Here is a 20,028-nt window from a genome sequence, read left to right on the forward strand (position 1 = left end):
AGGACCTATAGAATTATTAGAAGATTGACCTGCTTTTTCTCTTGGTTTTTCAATTTGTTAACCTTAGTAGGATCATTCTTCCTAAAGTTTCTAGGTTCATCAGTGTTTTTACCTCTTGCCATTCTGTTGCTATTTCTAAGGAAATTCCTATAGTTCTTGGCAAGGTAAGCAATCTCTGTAGCAGAGAGATCATCATCAAATCCACCAAAATCAACATCATCAACAGACTTAAGCGCCATTGATTTGGATTTGCTAGTTTTGAGTAGGTCCAACTCATAGGACTGAAGAGATCTTACAAGTTCATCAACAGGGATGGAGTCCACATCCTTGCTTTCTGTGATGGCAGTCACTTTGAGTCTAAAATCTTCAGTTAAAGATTTAAGAATCTTCCTAACAATTTAGGTTGATCATAGATTTCACCCAAGTTGTATGCAGAATTAACAATGTCATCAAATTTAAAATAGAATTCATCAAAAGATTCATCATTAGACATCTTAATGCTTTCAAATCTACTTGTTAATTGTTGTAACTTATTGATCTTAACCGCCTTTGTGCCTTCATGCACAGCTTGGAGGATATTCCAGGCAGTGTGAGCAACCTCAACATTAGAGATTCTCTTAAATTTCTCCATAAAAACAACATTAAAGATAGCATTCATAACTTTGCTATTGAAGGCGGTTGCTTCTTTTGGAGAAGTTTGCCACCCACTCACAGGAGTAGTGGGCTTCTCCCATCCGTATTCAACGAATTTCGAGACTCTCTCATCAATGGATTTTAGGAATGCTTTCATCCTGACTTTCCAGTAAGCATAATTATTCCCATCCAAGCAATCTCTGTAGCAGAGAGATCATCATTAAATCCACCAACATCAACATCAACAACAGACTTAAACACCATTGATTTGGATTTGCTAGTTTTGGGTAGGTCCAACTCATAGGACTGAAGAGATCCTACAAGTTCATTAATAGGGATAGAGTCCAGATCCTTGCTTTCAGTAATGGCAGTCACTTTGGGTCTAAAATTTTCAGTTAAAGATCTAAGAATCTTCCTAACAATTTTAGGTTGATCATAGATTTCACCCAAGTTGTATGCAGAATTAACAATGTCATCAAGTTTAGCATAGAATTCATCAAAAGATTCATTATCAAACATCTTAATGCTTTCAAATCTAGTTGTTAATTGTTGCAAATTATTGATCTTAACTGCCTTTGTGCCTTCATGCACAGTCTGAAGGATATTTCAAGCAGTGTGAGCAACCTCAACATTAGAGATTCTCTTAAATTCCTCCATAGAAACAGCATTAAAGATAGCATTCATAGCTTTGCTATTGAAGGAGGCTGCTTCTTTCTGAGAAGTTTGCCACTCACTCACGGGAGTAGTGGGCTTCTCCCATCCGTATTCAACAGAGTTCTAGACTCTCTCATCAATACATTTCAGGAATGCTTTCATCCTGACTTTCTAGTAAGCATAATTATTCTCATCAAAGTGAGGAGGAATAACAAGAGAGTGTTCGTGTTCCATGACAACTGGGGTCAAGGATCAGCTCAGAGATCAAAAGATCTACACACAAGAGCTACCCGCACTGATACCACTTGTACAGTTTTTTAGACCCCTTAAACACAACCAGATTAACCTAGTTATTTAACCAAGTGATTAACTTAGGTAAATTAAGCAGATTTAGGTTAACACAAATATATCATATCATGCAAAGCATTGGAAATTTAAAGAACACAATGATATGATGACCCAGGAAAACCAAACCGGTAAAAAACCTGGGGAGGATTTAAACTGAATCCACTATGAAAGAATCGAAATTGAAAAATAGCGATTTAGACCACTAACATCCTATTGCTATCCACCAGTAGAAAACTTACTGACACGACCACGTGCAAGTTCCGAGACCACGGACTCCTTCTTTCTTGGATTCTCCAGCAAGTACAAGCACTCCCGCTTGTATATCTTTAAGCTCTTATGGCAGCAATTGAATAATCATCAAGCTCTTAAATAAATCTCCTTCTTGATGATCCTAAGCTTGTGTGAAGGCAATCACCTCTTAGATCTCATAAGAGATTCACACAAACAGCAATATGAGCAACCTCAAAAACGTGACTAGGGTTTGCCTTTTATACCTAAGGCAAAACATAAAACCCTACACGTCATATAAGCTTAGAGCTGAGTTGGAAATTCTGCAGAAAAAACAATCTGCACGACTTTCGATCGGTCAAGTCTAATTTTCGATCGATCGAGCCAGGTAGATTTACACTATAACTTCTGCAGTTAACTCGATTCCAACTTTACATGAATGACATACTTTGAGCAAGTCTAAAACAAGACTAAACACCTGTTTTGATCATGGTTTGCCAAAAATACACATTAGAGTTCTAATATATTAGTTCCTAAGTACTTAGAACCTAAAAAAAAAAAAAAAAAAACACACCAGTATTCAACCTGAATACCATGATATCACCAATATCCACCAAAGAAAGAGTCTAGCAATGAGTTCAAAGGAAAACATCTTCAGCAAAAATCTTTTTCTTTTTCATTTTTTAATCACAATGATCCTCCAGGTGTGTCAATCGGTAATTTTCTCAAGAAATTTCGCTAACGAAGGTTAAGCAATCAAAGAAATTAGATTACGTCAGAATCATTAATCATCGTTCAAAGAGTAGGAATCGAAACCAAACCCATCACCGACGGTTGAGTCAAATCCAAAACCAAACTCAAACCCATTTATCACATCCATCAGAAGCCCAGAATTAGATGGTGAAGAAACCAATATTTTCTTGTTTTTTTTTTTTTTTTCAAGTATTGAAATGCAAATTGTTAAAAAGGGCAGTGTGCCCTTTAAAGAAGCAAAAAACAATAAATAAGGAGAGAGAAAATATTAGTATTAAATATGAATGAGATTGAAAGTAATAGCATTTAATGATATTTTTTTAGCCGTTAGATCACTTACAAATTTACAGTGTAAAAAATGTGTAACTTTACAAGAGTCACACCACGTGTAACTTGAACCCATCTCTATATATATATATATATATATATATATATATGATCAGATGGGTTCAAGTTACACCTTTTATGGACCATTGATTACTATTAGATCTGAGGTTCAAAAAACACTCATAGTAATGTCATTATTACTTCCTAGAAATTAGTGATTTAGGCATTAACTCTTATTATTAAATGAAAAAAAATCACAGCATTAACTTTTTTTTTTCTTCCATATTATCATATTCTTCCTCTGTATTTCTTTTTGCACTAGACTTTCAGGCCTCCACCATTCATAAAATGCTCAAGATTAAATTGTTAATACAAGCTATATATATATATATATATATATATATATATTTTTTTTTTTTAATAAACAAAATAAAGATAGCTTTCTCTAAAACAATTGTAACTTTGGCCATATTAATTCAATGAAGAAATCAGTGCCCCTAATCGTATGCATAGAAATTGTGAAAAATGATTTTTAGCCAGTTGCTCTTTGGTTTTATTGTAACTTCTACTCTTGTGGTGGATATATATCTAGGCTTCAAATTAACTTTGACATCTTCATTCTTCACTTGGCAAAAAAATTAAACTAAATTGGAAATTTAAAGTATTTTTCAATTGAGAAATTTATCAGTAGAATTTCTCTTTCTCGACAATCAACTACGTACTTATATTATTTAAAAAAAATATTTTTAGGTTTTTAAGTATTAATTTAATAACTTAAATAAAGAGTTTAAAATTTTGATAATATCATTTCCCAACTTTCTCTCTATTTTATTTTACCACTTCCATTTGGACCATTCCTCCCTTTCTCTCAAAAATAACTATAGATTTTTTTACACTCCATCAATGTCTACTCTAAATTAATCTCCAAAACATCTAGGGTTCAATCCCCGCGTACACTAAAAACTGATTGGTGTTTTGGTCTGATGATAAAGAGCTATTATCAGAAGCGGACGCTAAAGGTTGAAACTCTCTCTCAAATTTTTTTTTTATATGCGCAAAAAATCATTAATATTTATATAGGCATGGTGAAAACATAGATTGTAGTGGTGGCAACGATGTTAAAGGAGTGATGGTGAGGACAAAAATAAAGATGGTATGATGTTGGTGGTAGTGACAGTAAAGGTGTTGCATTAATGGTGGAAGCAACTATATCTGGTTTTTTTTTTCCCCTTTAATAATAAGAGTTAAAGCCTAGACACTAATTTCTAGGGAGTAATAATGGCATTATTATGAGTGTTTTTTGACCCTTGGATCTAATAGGAATCAATAGTTCATAAAAGGTGTAACTCTTATGAAGTTACACCTAGTGTAACTTGCACCCATCATATATATATATATATATATATATATATATATATATATATATATATATATGTATATATAAGGTTCGGTTCAAGTTACACTTGGTGAAACTTTAATTAATGTTACACCACTCAATATTTTTTAATTGGATGCGAATTTTGACAAATCCACCATTAGATTACATTATCTTCGTATATTCTCTATGCTTGCAAATTTTCATGATGATCAAAGATTAATAGCCATGTCATCAATCAATTGTTTAAATTCAAATTTTTGTAGTTTAAAATAATGCATAAAATTGCGTTTATGAATCGAATAGTAAATAACATCAAATTAATATGAAAATTGGCAAGAATGTTAAAAACATATAAAACATGTAATTCAACGATGGGATTTTCAAAATATGAATTCTATAACAAGTTGTTGGATAGTGTAACATTGCTTAGAGTTACACGTAGTATAACTTGAACCCAACTCATATATATGTGTGTATATATATATATATATGGGGCGTCTCTTGTAACACCTAGTGTAACATCATAAGAGTTACACCTTTTATGGACTATTGATTGCTTAGTGGGTGATGCATTTCATAGGGCGTCTCTTGTAAAGAAGCATATAAAACATAATATTCAACGTCGCTCCTTTGGAATTAAATTTTTTTTTTAATTTCCTTTTCATAAGCCACAATAAGAATTATATTCCAAAATTTAGGCATGACAAAATCAAGTGTAGAAAAATATGAGGCAATTTTCATAATCCAATTTGAAAAATATTTTATCAACTAAGGTTGTTCCAACTTATGTTAAATAGAGTTGTTTCACATCAGGACATAGTTATATTAGCATATTTGACATGATACTCACCTCTTGAATATATATATATATATATATATTTTTTTTTTGGTTGAGAAAAACCTCTTCAAGAGTTGAGTTCTAAAAAGTGGCTATTTTCTAATATAAATTTATAAAACAATGTTATTTTTTCATATAATTCAAACTTAGAAATTATTGAGAAAAATTATTTGATGACAAAGAATTTAAAATCCAAATATATTTCGAGGGCACATCCACCATGGCCACAATTAATATAATGGCATTAGCTTGAACTTTTTCTTTTCTTTTTTCGACACATTGTATTTTTCTCTTTCATCCTTTGAGAGAGAGAGAGAGAGAGAGAGAGAGGATCTTTCCCTTATTTGATTTGATTGGGTGAAAAAGATAGTGCATGATGTTCTCTATGAAGTCACTTTTTAAGCCCCCCAAATTGAGAAGAAATGAATAGATGAAGAGAGAGAAAATCATGTTTAATTATTAAGGATTTCCACTCGTAGAATTCTCTTTCTATCTAATTTGGAAATTTTTTCTAAGTAAAATGTTATAGGGAACTTTCATTTCTTCCTTTTCTCTTCAAGTAAAAGCTAAGGACTACTAAAGTTCACTAAATTTCACAACTTGAAACACTTGACAAAGGCCTTGGTAGCTAACTAAGAATATATAAAGGGAAAAAAGAAAGAGAGAAGGGAAGGAGGTGTGCTTTGAAAATGGTCAAAACTTAGATACAATACTTTATATCATATACCTTAGGTTTCTCTCTTAGAATTTAGCCATGTGGCCGCTTAATATAAATATTATATGGACATTAAAACACTAAGAAAAAGACACTTTGAAAATCCAACTCCTTTCTCTTTACTCCCATTGAACTTAGTGGTGGCAGCGATTTTCTTGGTGAATGTTTTTGTGAAAAAAAATTCACTCACCTTTGTATGATTTTCACATTCTCTCTCAAAAAATTCTCTCACATTCTCACACTTTCCTAGCAAACCCACATAGAATTTTCCCTCAAAGAAAGTGGTTTTCCTTACCACAAGAACATACATATTCACTTTCAATCTCTCTCTATTCTCCTAAGCTTCATTATTTATTTCGTTAATATGTAAAATAACTTCTGAAGCCCATTGCAAATTCGCCTCCTCCAACCACAAAATTCACTTCTACCTCCACCAGGACTACTGAAATGGAAGCAATAAATCACTGCCGCTGCCTCTACTAGGTTCAATAGGAGTGACAGAGACAAGTTTTTAGGTTATCTCATGGGAAAATAGGGGTTTTTTACATCCATTTTATGTTTTTGTTAAATATACAGGTGGATAAATTTAAAAGAGGAACCTAAAATATAGGATATAAGATATTGTATTTATGTTTTGCCCGTACGTTGAATAGTTTGCATATTTAAAGTAAACTCAAAATCCCCATTTTAGGGAAGAAGATTAAAAAATTTTAAATTATAAATAATAATTCTTTGAGCAAGACTTAGGTACATTACTTAGGTGCTCTTTCTAAGGTTCATTTTTAAAGATTACTCCCATCCTATGATAAAAAATCCACATGCTAGAATATTAAAAAATGAACTTTAGGAACAGCACCTAAGGTACTGTACCTAAGCTTTGTCCTAATTCTTTATAGGATATTGATATTTTGCTTGATGAACAAATTTTAAAACTCACACTCTCTCTCTCCTTAAATTTTATTGAGATCCAAAAGTCAACACAATGAGAGAATATCTATTTTTAATCCCTAGATCTTTGCGCTCCATAATAAGCTCCTCTATTCGAGGATGCAGTCAATTAACAGTGGCGGCTCTAGGAATTTTTTCCAGGATGTTCCTCAACAAGTATAAATTACACGATCTAATAAAAAGAAAATTTTATATATTGACAACAACAATCAAAAAACATGTAAATACATAAAATTTACAATTGTCTTCTACGATTTTTCATTTTTTGAAATCGTTGCATGATAGTCTCATTATCAATGCTACAAGTTACATCTTTTTCAATATACACAACCAAGCAATCATTCATCCACTGATCTCCCATTCGATTGCGCAGTTCATTCTTTATATATTTCATTGCTGAAAAACTTCTTTCTACTGTTGCAGTAGCAACAGGAAGGGTCAAAGCTAACTTCACAAGCAAATAGACTAATGGATAAGTCTCATGCTTCCTCGTACTCACTAACTTTTCAGCAAGTTCACTAACCCCTTGAAGCTCTAAAAACAAGTCATTGTTGCGCATATCAAAAATGAAATTCTGAAGCTGAGAGTCAAGTGCCAAGATATCTGTCCCAGGAAAATCATATGGATAGAACTTTGCTAGATGTATTAACTTTTCCTTATCAAAAGCCACAAATGAATTACTTGGATTCAAGCAAGCCATACAAATTAGCAAATCGGTATTCACCTTTGAAAGACGATTGTTTAGCTCTTGAAGTTGCATATCTATGACTGTGTAGAATAGCTCAACACGATAATGATGTAAATTTGTATTTTGTTGGGTGTTGCGTCGCGGCCTCCCACTAACTACAAATATTTCATTCATGTTCAAGATAGGAATATCATGTGTGGCACAAAATGAATACACTTCAGTCAATAAAGATATCCATTCATCATCTCTTATCACTTGCAATTGTTGCTTAGACACTTTAACAAGATCCATAGCATTTACTATATCTTGATTTTTTTTTTGCAATGCTATTGACAACTCATTTGTGATCCCTAAAATGTTTTTCATCAAGTGTAGAGCAAAAACAAATTCAAAAGATAGAATTTACCTCATAATAGATCGAGCTTCAACTTTTTGGTCAGAAAGCCCATCTTCTTCAATAATCTCAAGTACATCAGCAATAGCAGAGAACATCAAAATCAAGTTGAGAATAGTCCCATAATATGATCCCCAACGTGTATCACCAAGACGTTTAAAATTTGTCTCTTGATTCAAACCTTGTCCACTTCTTCGTACACCATTCTCTAAATCTTCTTTAATTTTGGCAAATTGAGCATCTTGAAGAGCATCTCGTCTCTTACAAGAGCCTCCAACAACAGTTACTAAATTACTAACCACATAAAAAAAATCAGCAATGTTAATGTGATTTTTAGCAACGGCAACAAGTGTCAATTGAAGTTGATGAGCAAAACAATGGACATAAAATGCTGACTTATTCTCTTTCAAAATTAAAGTTTTGAGACCATTGATATCACTTTGCATATTACTAGCTCCGTCATAACCTTGCCCACGTAGTCTCGATAAACTCAAATTATGTTCACAAAGTAAATCTTCAATAGCACATTTGAGTGACAAAGCGGTGGTACTTGCTACATCAATACCAAGGAACCGCTTTATAATAATTCCTTGTTTGTTCACATAACGAAGAACGAGTGCCATTTGTTCTTTCACTGAGATATCACGTGACTCATCAACTAATATTGAAAAGAACCCATTGCCAAGATCCTCGATGATGGCTTTGGATGTTTCATGTGCAATTGCATTCACCATATCTTTTTGAATATCATGATGGGTAAGCTTGCAACTTTTCCAAGTATTTTGCATCACTTCATTGATAGATTCACTATGATCCCCCAAAGATTGTAGAAACTCAAGGAAATTTCCTTTATCACTTGAACCTTGAGATTCATCATGACCACGAAAAGCTAATCCTCGGAATAAAAGGAATCTTATGCAATCAACTATTGCATTTAATTGAATCCGATATTCAGCTTTATCTTGATTTGATTGCTTAACTAAAACACTTTGAATGTGTTGCTTTTCCTTCTATAAATCTTCACTCTTCTTGACAGCTTGGTTATGAGCACTATTAACTCCTCTAACATGGGAATCTAACTTCCCAAGCTGATCCCAAAGTCTGAATCCCTTCGTTACAAAAGTGTCACCTCCTCCTTACTTACAAACATTAAAAAAAGGTAACAATAAAAACAAAATGCTGCATCTTTGGCTATACTATATTCCAACCAATTTTTAGTTACATACCATTCGACTCTAAATCGACGGGGCTTTCCAGAAAAATATGATACAGGGTAATCATGAGGAGGTCGACAAGGGCCTTTTCCTAAATAATGTCTTCTTATTTCATCATGATTATTAGGATGATAAGATGATATCTTTTGTCGTAGCTCAGGATCTGAAGGAAGATTTTCTAAGTTAAAGTCAACACGACTTCGCTTAGAAGATGGAGATGGATCTTGCACAGGAGATGAATCTTAGATACGTGGTTTTCTTATCAAGTATTTGTTCATAATTCTAGCAAAAGAATAAATAATAAATTATAAGTTTATTTGAAATATTAATAAATTATTAATTATTGTTGTTTAGTTGTTTCATTAATTTGTTTGTCTTTTATAAATTATAATTTGTTATATTATTGTTTCATTAATTATAAAATTATTAATTGTTGTTTAGCCTAACATAATTTAATTTTTTTTTGTCTTTTATAATGTATTGGTTAATTAAATTATTAATTATTCTTTCCAATTAATTATTGATTAATTAAATTATTGTTTATTAGTTGCACATTACGCTAAAAGAGTCCGTCATGTGCACATTACACATTCCATGTGCTGATGTGCACGTTACACTGCTTTACCTAATTACCCGACCCCATGTGTCCATCAGCCTATCCACCTCCACCCCACTCTACAGACAAGCCTGCCCAATACCCTAATCACAAGAACTAGCTGCCAATTAGAAAATTTCACAATCACAATTTCACAAATCACTATAACGCTATAAGACAATTAATGTCTTCGAGTCCAATACCAACACACACCAACAGTCCAACACGGCAACACCAACACCAACACATTATACACCTACCAACGGATAAGAATCAATCATAAGATAAAGCCAAAAGCAAAATGCCAAATTCAAAAAGTAAAAAAATTAATAAAGTTAAACTGAGTGATTGTTTCTCAAAAAAAAAAAAAAACTGAGTGCTTCAGCCAATGAGCCAATCACTGTTCACCAGTTCAGACAATGAGACAAAGTCATAAAGTTAATAAAGACTAAAGAGAGAGAGAGAGAGTCATAAATAAAGTCATTGTTCTGTGTAACTGTGTTCATTATTTCATTTTCATTTCCTATATTCATTTCAGATTCAAGATAGAGAGACTGAGAGACTGAGAGAAAGTTAGAGAGAAAAGGAGAGAGAAATACCTGGGTGACGGCGGCGATGGTGACGATGAGCGACTGCGACTGGGATGATGTGGACCGATCTCTGTCTCCGATGCGATGAGGGGCGACGAGTCCGATCTCTAATGAGTGACTGCGACTGGAGCTGGATCGATCTGGCAATCTCCGATGTCCGATGAGTGACTGGAACCGTGGATCGATCTAACTTCTAAGGGGAGCGCCGTTCGGCCGTTGCTCTGTTTTTCCTTTTTAGGTTTGCTTAATGCTTTAGCTTTAGTGAATTTTTTTTAATTTTTTTGAGAAAAGCTTTAGTGATGTACTGAACTACTGATAACTGATTTGAGGTTTCTAATCTGTAATGGGGTCTGTTTTTTTTTTTTTTTTTTTTTGAGAAACCGTGGGTTTGCTTCCTCTGTTATCTGTTGGGCTTGCCGTGGGCTTGATGTTGGGCTTGCTGTGATCCCGTCCGTTGTTTTGCTCTTACAATTTTTTTTTTTTCCAGATTTTAGTTGAAATTTTTTTTTGGGCTTTTTTTTTTTGGCTTGAAAGTAGAACAAATATATATATATTTTTAATGTGAGGGTGTTCCTAATTTTGATTGAGGGTGTTCCTATTTTATATTTTAAGGGTAAAAAAAAAATTAGTATATATAAATTTCAAGTCAGGGTGTTCCTGGGAACACCCTGACCATAATGTGGCGCCGCCACTGGTCTCAAGCCATGTTGTATTTATATATGGCAAAAGATAGTACCATTTTCCACCTTAGCACAATTCGTATTGGTATTTTATTTATAACTTGGGTATATTGGAGTTTTTTTGCGTATGAATAATCTATTTTGTTATTTATTTATGAATTTTATGATGAAAACCAATGGAATACTTATTTTCATGAAGATTATAGAAATATTCAACTTTTTTAATAATTCAATAGTTGGGGTGGGGTTCTTATAAAATTTATTGACATTAAGAGTGTTTGGTTTTACATTGTAAATCTTTGATGAATTGGTATAATTTGGTGTTATACTTGATACTAATTTGGCAAAAAATTAGGTAGCTTGACAAAGTAGAGAAAAGATAAGAGCCTAAGAAAGGGAGGAAATACATTCTTGAAAAGTATTAGATAAAGCTTGAAGATGTAAGCACAATTGTATATTTATTCTATTTACGGGTTTTTTTTTTAATACTCATTAAACTAAATGTAAGAGCACATTATGATTATTGTAATATATTACTTCATAATATTTGTATTTATTTCATTTTTAATATTACTTCATAATGTTACATGTTTCATCTTATATTAGAGCCAATTTAACTTTCAATAATTGAAATTTGAGAACTGTTTAAACCTTAACATGTTAACATTTGATTTAAAACAATCCCATGCATTGCACGGATTAGCGACTAGTTATTATTATTATTGAAAAAAACTCTAATTATTTAGCCTTATCAAAAAAAAAAAAAAAAAAAAAAACCTCTATAGGACAAGCTTTCCCCCTAGATTTTTTTTCTTCCCGCACAAATTTTCCCCCGATTTTTCATTTCCCACTTTTTTTTTTTTTTTTTTCATTTCCCACTTCTCTCTCCCCTCACACCACCAGCCCTAGCCACCAATCTGCTCTCTCTCCCCTCACGCTAGAGTCACAATCCCCATAGCCTCTTTATTGAAAACACTCTCTATTCCTCTTTCTTCTTCTAAATCTCAGAGAAACTCTTCGTCTTCTTCCTCTTCTTCTTTGAAAAACAAGTTTAGGGTTTTTGGGTTTTGTTTAGAGAGAGAATGGCAGATACTGAGATGTTTGCTTTCCAGGTTGAGATTAACCAGTTATTGAGTTTGATCATCAACACTTTCTACGGCAACAAGGAAATCTTTCTCCGCGAGCTTATCAGCAATGCCTCTGATGTATATTCCTCTCTCTCTCTCGCTTTCATTTAAAAAGTTTCATCTTTTTACTGATTATATAATAACATGCATCTGTGTTTGATTTTCGATTCGTAGATTTTTATTTTTAATTTTTTTTTTATATTTGTTTATTGTGATATTGTAGTAGACCATTAATTTAGATCCACTATGCTTCTCATACATTGGTTTAGTTTTATGCCTAAACGTATTTGGAATATCATAAAAAGGATGAAATTTCTTTTCTTTTTTCGTTTATATGTGTGATTTGTTAGTAATTGCATCTGAATAAATTTTTTTGACTATTGATTTGCCAAACTATAATGGGTCTAATGAGATTTTGTGATATCTATCTATTTAGGATTATTAAATTTGTTTCTTGTTCATGTATGCTACTATTGGGAAAATATTGAAACTGTGGTAGCTACCAAATTTTTGGATTTTTAGTCTTAAAAGAGTCTGACTGGCTAATTAGGTTATTATGAATATGAATTAATTTAGTTAAAGTTGGTTCCTATTAATTTGTTTAGGGTTCTTATACATGTTTCTATGCTATTTTTTCTGGGATTTTGGATTAATATGAGTTTTAATATTAGTTAGTGGTTTTTAGAAGTCAATAATAATGTTATCAACTAAATTACATGTAATTTAAGCACACCACCTGTTTGACTCAATGTCTCACTGAGATTTTGGGCTCTCTCATGTTCTTATGATTACCTCTCTCTTGAATAAGACCATAGGAATTCATTTTTCTTGAACCAAATTATTTAACTGATATCAATTTATGCAATATGTTTGTTAAAGTTTGATTAGTGGTGTTTAGAATTTACAAGTCATAATAATATTACATACTAAATTACATCTTCCTGATGCGCACCACCTATTCGGCTCAATGACTCATTGAGATTTTGGCTCTCTCAATTTAAATTTGAATTCTGGAAGTGATTTTCTTGCCGTGATTCAACCCTAATTTGATCACATGCCTCATGTTGACACCTCACCGTCACAAAGAGTTAGAAGGTTCCCCTCTTTCTGGGGATTCAGTTGACTGGCTTGAATTTATGAGTTCTAAGCTGGTTAAAAAATTTTAGGCTATAAATATTTCACCTCATTTCCCATGGAAACTTCACAAACATGGGAACAACTGTATGGAGCTTCCCATCATTCAGCATACACAGGGACCTGATCTAGATAGGCTTTCTTCTACTTTAAATGGTAAGATCACATGCTTTTTGTTTTAGCTTGTTGGTGGTATGAACCCACTTGGTAGTATGATTGGTTAGTGGTGCTTGCCTGACATGTAACAAGTGAGATTTACTTTGCACATTATTTCTTCTTTTCTGTTTATGGCAGCAGACACTACTTTTGACTGGATAGTCATAACTTTCCCCTTAGGTGGGTTCAGTCTTTTTGAAGGCATGGAAGTAAGATTTAGAACTTGTTTACTATACTCTGGCCCACTTAATATAATTTTTTTCTACAAAATTTTCTAAATGATGTGACTTGAATTTTTGTTTGTGCTACAATTGTGTCTCCTGTCTTCTTGAGCTGCATGTCAACCTTCATTTTAGGATATGTATATTATATTTCTCAATTGAAATGTTCTCTCCCTAGTCACGAATGTGGTGATTGACCTTTTGAGATTATTATTATTATTGTTTTTGTTATCATTATAATTATCTCTTTTTTGTCTGAGGTGTCAAAACTCTTTATGAGATTATTGTTATTTCATGCACACAAATACAAACACACGCGCACATAAATGTGTGTGTGTGTGTATTGGAAATTGGACATAATGCTCAGAGGCTGTGTGGAAAATTACTTATTCCCTAGGATGCTAGATGCTATTTAGCATATCATAAAATATGGTGCCTTAAAATAGATCTTAAATAAAATACTGGTTTCCTTTTCTTTTTCTTTTTTTCATACTTGGCAAAAATGGTAAACTTGACCTTTATTTAAAGCCTTAGGGCTGCTGGGATGCCAAATGTTAAGGTAGGTTTTGTGGGAGCTAGTATGACAAGCGTTTTTGAGGAAGTAATGCAATCCTCAAAGCGAACACTCAGCGTTGCCTTTGCACCCTCTAAAGGTACTCATTCATGTATTTGTGCAGGCTTGCACTTAAATTTAAACTTTCATTTTGCTACCTGTTATTGGGAACACATGATAATCAATATGATGAGCACTGGGGGTATTATCATACTTGAATCTTGATAATCGGCATGAATTAGGCTTTTGACATTCCGACATTTTCTTAGTTGCTTTGCTTAAAGCTAAAAAATTGAGTGAATATGTTAGAACAGTCTCATGTTGATGTGTCTGTTAGATTTCTGGATTGCAGAAATTTAGTTTATTATATTGAGAAGACATTTAGTTGGGTTTGATTTCCTGCATTTAGGGCTGGTTATTGGCCCCATTTATACATGTGACACAACATACATACATACATAGATACTTATATGCATATGTGTGTGTGTGTGTGTGTGTGTGTGTGTATGTTTCTTTTGAGTCTGTCTCATTCATTGCTAACATGGTTTATTGTTTATGGTATTTTGTTCAATGTATAATTCTTCTAAAAAATGACTATTATTTGAATTGGTTAAGCACCATAATGTGAAATTTTTGTGAATTTTCTCACTCCAACGACGGGTAAGGTCCAAAGAATCGGCAAAAATGCAAAGTCTTATATCTTGCTTCTACAAAAGGTTATGCTTCTTGTTATATGTTTTCTTTTGGCCTTTTTCAATACTGAGAATGTTATTTATTTGATATTTTATGAGAGTGAGACTGATGTTGTGCTTTGTAAAATCAGTCTGATTGGTTTGGTGCAGCAATACAAGTAAGTTTTAAGGTTGATGAGAAGTAGTATGTGATCATGCAGTTGTTGACTCAAACTAGTAGCTAGAGTTGGCTTATAACAACCACCTTAAAAAGTGGCCAACTGTGGGCTTTTTTAAATAACAATATACAGAAATAGGAATCCAAAATTAAGCACCAAACTAGCAGTTTCAAAACCCACAAAATAGTCCTATTAAGACATAAAAAATGTTAAGGAATTTGATAAGAGGGATTTTGGGGACACTTCATTAAATGAGCTTCACTTTGACCAAGCAAAGTGCTTAGATCTTGAGGCTTTGAACTTTGAGTTTTAAGTCTGCATTTAACAACACTACTATGATAATGATGCATTTCTTTGTGGGTAAATTACAAATTACCTTCCTATGATACCGGGTAGTTACAAATTACTTCTGTGTGGTGAAGGGTATCCGAAGCTTAATAGTTTTAAGTCTCAACTTTTCCTGATTTTGCAGTCAGTCTCATACTTAGTTGATTTTCTTTGTTTTTATATCTGAAAAAGGTTGTGCGAAATCGTTAACAACCATTATGGTGTATGTGTTACAGAGGAAGGCTTGTCTAATAGTGGATTTAAGGTCACAAGGCTAAATACATATACGCTGGTAAAGTAGTGAATATTTTTGTTTTGAAGCGCCATAATAGTGCTGCTAAATTTTTTTATTACTGCCGCAATAAATCTACTGCGGTTCTTCAACAGTGGCGCTATGAGGAGCCATAATAGCACACACCACTAAAGGTCAGTTGTGCCTTTAGCAGTGCTTTTTTGGGCTTTAGCGGCGCTATTGGCCCACCGCAATAGCCCTTTTTCTTATCGTGACATCTAAATTGTCAATGACTATGAACTTAAAAAAATGTCGATGACCTTTCAGTCAAATGGAATCTCTATATTTGCAATTATCAACATAGATATCTACAGCTCGAATGCACCTCCCCCATGTAAAACGTATTAAAAAAAATTACATTTAAGTTATTATAATATTTTTGTTATGAAGAGTGACAGATGCTTCTTCAATTCTAAACTGGACATAAACCACTTTTCCAAATAAAAAATTAAATGGGTAAAATATAATTTACATTAATTGATTAAATTGTAGTATATTATTAAAAAAAATACTATTGTACTATATTACCAAATTCGCTGAAGGTAAAGCCTATGGTGCTACATATTGAATTTTTTCCATTCATACATAACAAACAGCTTTAGTGAAAAAATAATGCTTAATTAATCGACTGTAGGTAGTCTGGCGATCCATCCTTCTTGGTTAATGAATCTGTTGACACTTAAAAATTGATTGAGTTCACTTGCACTCAACTTCTTTAGCCAAGGAACACGTTTGGAAGTGTCAGCTCCTGGTCTAGAATTATCCACCTCTGCGTATGTAAATTGATCTCTGCATCAAGTATTCGGTGAGTATTGTCAAACTTTTTATTTTTTTTTAATGATACATCAATGTTTGGGAGTAAGAATTTAAATCATATATGTTTGCGATGGAAACAACAAAAAGTTTTGAGCTACAAAACTGTTGGTGAGTACTATCATACTTGTATAGCATCAAAGAGCAAACCCTTAATTAAGATACAAAACTATGTTTTAGACCCCATAAAAATTATTGTAGTAAATATATATGAATTGAACTATATGAATACGTGTGAGTGCACGTCCAGATAATGACCGTCTAGGCTTCTAAGAGTAACAAAATTCAGATTTTTTGTTTTAAAATTGGGGTCATTCATTTTGAAACAAGTGAATTAGATTAAATCACATCATTCAAAATTTATAAATTTATTTTTAAAAAGTTGATTATTACCATTTTGATATTTATAGAATTTATTGATGAGATGGAAAAAAATCAATTTGCTTATTTTAAAAGATTTCAAAAATTCTATAGTCGAGTTATTACTTACTCTTAAGAATTCTAGAAAATCTTATATGGTATGATTCTATATATTTATAGTAAAAGATAAATTTAGACAAATAACAATGATAGGAATATCAAGAGAGATTGAATTTCTTGGACATCTTCAAATTCTGGTGAGTTCTCTAATGGCGAATAATTAGATGCTTCTTGATCTTTTTTTGTTTGTTCTTTAGATTTAGAAATTTTCTTCAAATTTTCAACCATTTGAAACCTAACATTATAAGGTACACTCATACATGCAGCCACATCACCTTTAATTCTAGCTAGATGTCTTTTCATCCTATTGATGCTCCCTCCTTTATAACTTTTCCCACAATGTATACATCTCTAACTACTTTTTCCGTCTTTCAACTCTTGAGTTACATGATCTCATGCGGGATCACATTTCATTAGACCCTGTTGTAGAAGCATGTTCATTAGATGGTACCGAGGCGGATTTCATTTCACTCAACAATTTCAGACTGACAGCAACCATTTTATCAACAAATAAATTCATCAACATAACATACACAAACAATAGTCAATAATTTCAGGCTGGTAGCAACCATTTTATCAACAAATAAATTCATCAACACAACATACACAATCAATAGCATAATACTCTGTAAACTATATTTCACAAACAATAATGCTCTGTAAATCAAATCTACAACATACACAAAATCACAAATAAACTAAAATGCTATTGTAAATTAATAATTGAAGTTACCACCTACCAGTGAAGTTATAGAAGGAGAACCTGAGATGAAGCCGAGAACATGAACTGAGAATCTGAGATGAAGCCGAGAGAAATGAAAAAAAAAAAAGGAATTAAGAAAATGATCAAAATCAAAATCATAAAAAAGAAAAGAATATTAATTATTACCTGATGAAGCTGAGAGAAATGGAAAAAAAAAAAAAAAATTGAATTGAGAAAATCAAAATCAAAATAAAAAGAAAAGAACATTTCCCAATTAGAAAACCCAAAACTTAGACGCTGAGAAGCAAAGAGTAGACTGCAAAGCTCAAAGGGCGAGGGCGAGACCAACACAGAAGGAAGAAAGAAAGAAAGAACAAAAAAAAAAGATGTCGTGAGGTGCGTGCTGTTGTGTGTGAGGCAGGCAGAGAGAGGTTTGTGCTGCTGTGCGTGAGGCAGAGAGGTGCGTGCCGCGTGCGTGCAAAAAGCGAAGTGAGGTAGGGAGAGCTTGAGTTGAGTTGAAAGTCTTGAGACTTGAGAGCTTGAGGTGAGTAAGAAAGTGAGGCAAGAAGTTTAAGTCTCTAAGAAGAGGCATGAAACGTGAGATGAGAGAGTGTGGACTTTAGGGTTAGTTTTTAGGACTTTAGGGTTAATTTTGAGGAGCAAAAACAACATAGTTTATTTTGAGGAGCAAAATCGGTTCGACCACACCGATTTTCGGTTCTCAGGTTGAATCGGCCGGTTTGCACTATTTATTGGTTTTTAAGCTATTTTCAGTTTTTTACCATAACTGGACCGGATTGAAGGCTGATTCCCGGTTGAACCGGTCGGTCCAATCCGGTTTTTAAAACTATGTATTTTACACTTGTCCCTATAAACTATGAGAATGCACACTTTACCCCCTCCTCCTCGTTGGAGGGGGGGGGGGAATACTCCATTCTACACTTACCCCCCCCCCCCCCTAAACTATGACATTTTTTTACACTTATTTCCCTAAACTATGAAAATGCACACTTACTTCCTTAAATTATTATCCATGGAATGGAGTACAAAGTGTTACACGAGTAATAGTTCAAGGGGGTAAATGTGCACTCTTATAATTTAGAAAGGCAAGTGCTAATATAGATTTCACACCTAATACATAAAAGAAAATTACATTTCATGTTTAGGTCCACAATTCCCTCAAGATTGAGAGTATATGTAATGAAAATCGTGAGATTTATTATTCAGTTGACAATCATAAATAGAATAATTAATCACACATGGTACAATTCAATGAATCTTAGCTTACACACTTAAGAAACATCAACATATCAACTAAGAGTATCCACTTTCATGATAAAGACAAATTATCTTAGTTGACATGTTATAGTCTTGGTAGATGAAATGTCCAACTTCATCACTGGCTACAAAATCAAAATATTGAGTTTATAAGAAATTTGTGATTTATATATTTTGTAACTAAATTACGTAAATCACATATAATGCATCTCAACTAAATTACATAAATCACATTTTGGCAACTGGCAACATTGGTATCTCTCTCTCGTTGTCTTTATCTCCCTCTCTCTCCTCTTCCTTTTCCTTTTTTTTTGTTGATAAATCCTCTTCCCTTTCTATCACCACTCGATTTCAATCTTCATCTTAGGGAACCAAGCTCTATCACATTCAACCACTTGGCTCTCTACAAGTCTGGCCAAAAAATTTTAAGTTCCATATCTTTGACCACATTCCCTTCTCCCTACTACATTTCCTAATTTCATCATTGATATAAAATCCCATAATCCTCCCCATTGATATATATAATAACTTGAAGTTTCCTTTGCCGGATTGATCAACAGTGATGGTAGTTGCAATGTTGGATCCAATATAATCTACAACTCTACATATGTTGAAGTAAAGTAATAACAAGAAAAATGTATAAAAAAATTGGACATACTCCATATTTTACATGTGAATTGTTTGATATTATGCACTTTGGAAGAAAGAATTGTTTGATTTAGATTTTTGAGAGATGCTATGATTTATTATTTTATATGTATATTTAGACCAAAAACAGGATTTTTCTCATCAATGAAGGATACATACGTTATCCGGTGGACAGTGGATACCCATAAAAAACCTAGTGATTAAAAATACTGCCGATTAGAGAAGGATAAAAAAACATAATTACATATTCAAATTTAGATTCTATAAAAAAATGAATAGGTTAAACATGCATTACAAAAAACGCGGGCTATAGCCGCGCTTTTTGCTGACCTATAGCCTCGTTTGTAAGTATTTTTAGCTGCGTTTTTTTTTATAAGGCCTATAGCCACATTTAAAAAACACAACTATAGGTCCAGCAAGTAATAAATATATTTTTTTAAAGGTTGACCGATGGCTGTGTTCA

General features: G+C 32.9%; 1 long non-coding RNA gene and 1 pseudogene across 1 annotated transcript; one reads left to right on the forward strand and one right to left on the reverse strand.

Annotated features, from left to right (window-relative positions):
- Positions 1–786: 786 nt before the first annotated feature.
- LOC142612132 (uncharacterized) lies at positions 787–9,761 on the reverse strand (annotated as a pseudogene).
- A 2,079-nt stretch (positions 9,762–11,840) lies between these two features.
- LOC142612803 (uncharacterized) lies at positions 11,841–15,047 on the forward strand. Its single transcript, XR_012840190.1, has 2 exons — positions 11,841–12,188; positions 13,277–15,047. It is a non-coding gene; the product is annotated as an uncharacterized LOC142612803 (long non-coding RNA).
- Positions 15,048–20,028: the final 4,981 nt, after the last annotated feature.

The sequence above is a fragment of the Castanea sativa genome, chromosome 10, assembly GCF_040712315.1.
Source record: "Castanea sativa cultivar Marrone di Chiusa Pesio chromosome 10, ASM4071231v1".
NCBI classification, from domain to species: Eukaryota; Viridiplantae; Streptophyta; class Magnoliopsida; order Fagales; family Fagaceae; genus Castanea; species Castanea sativa.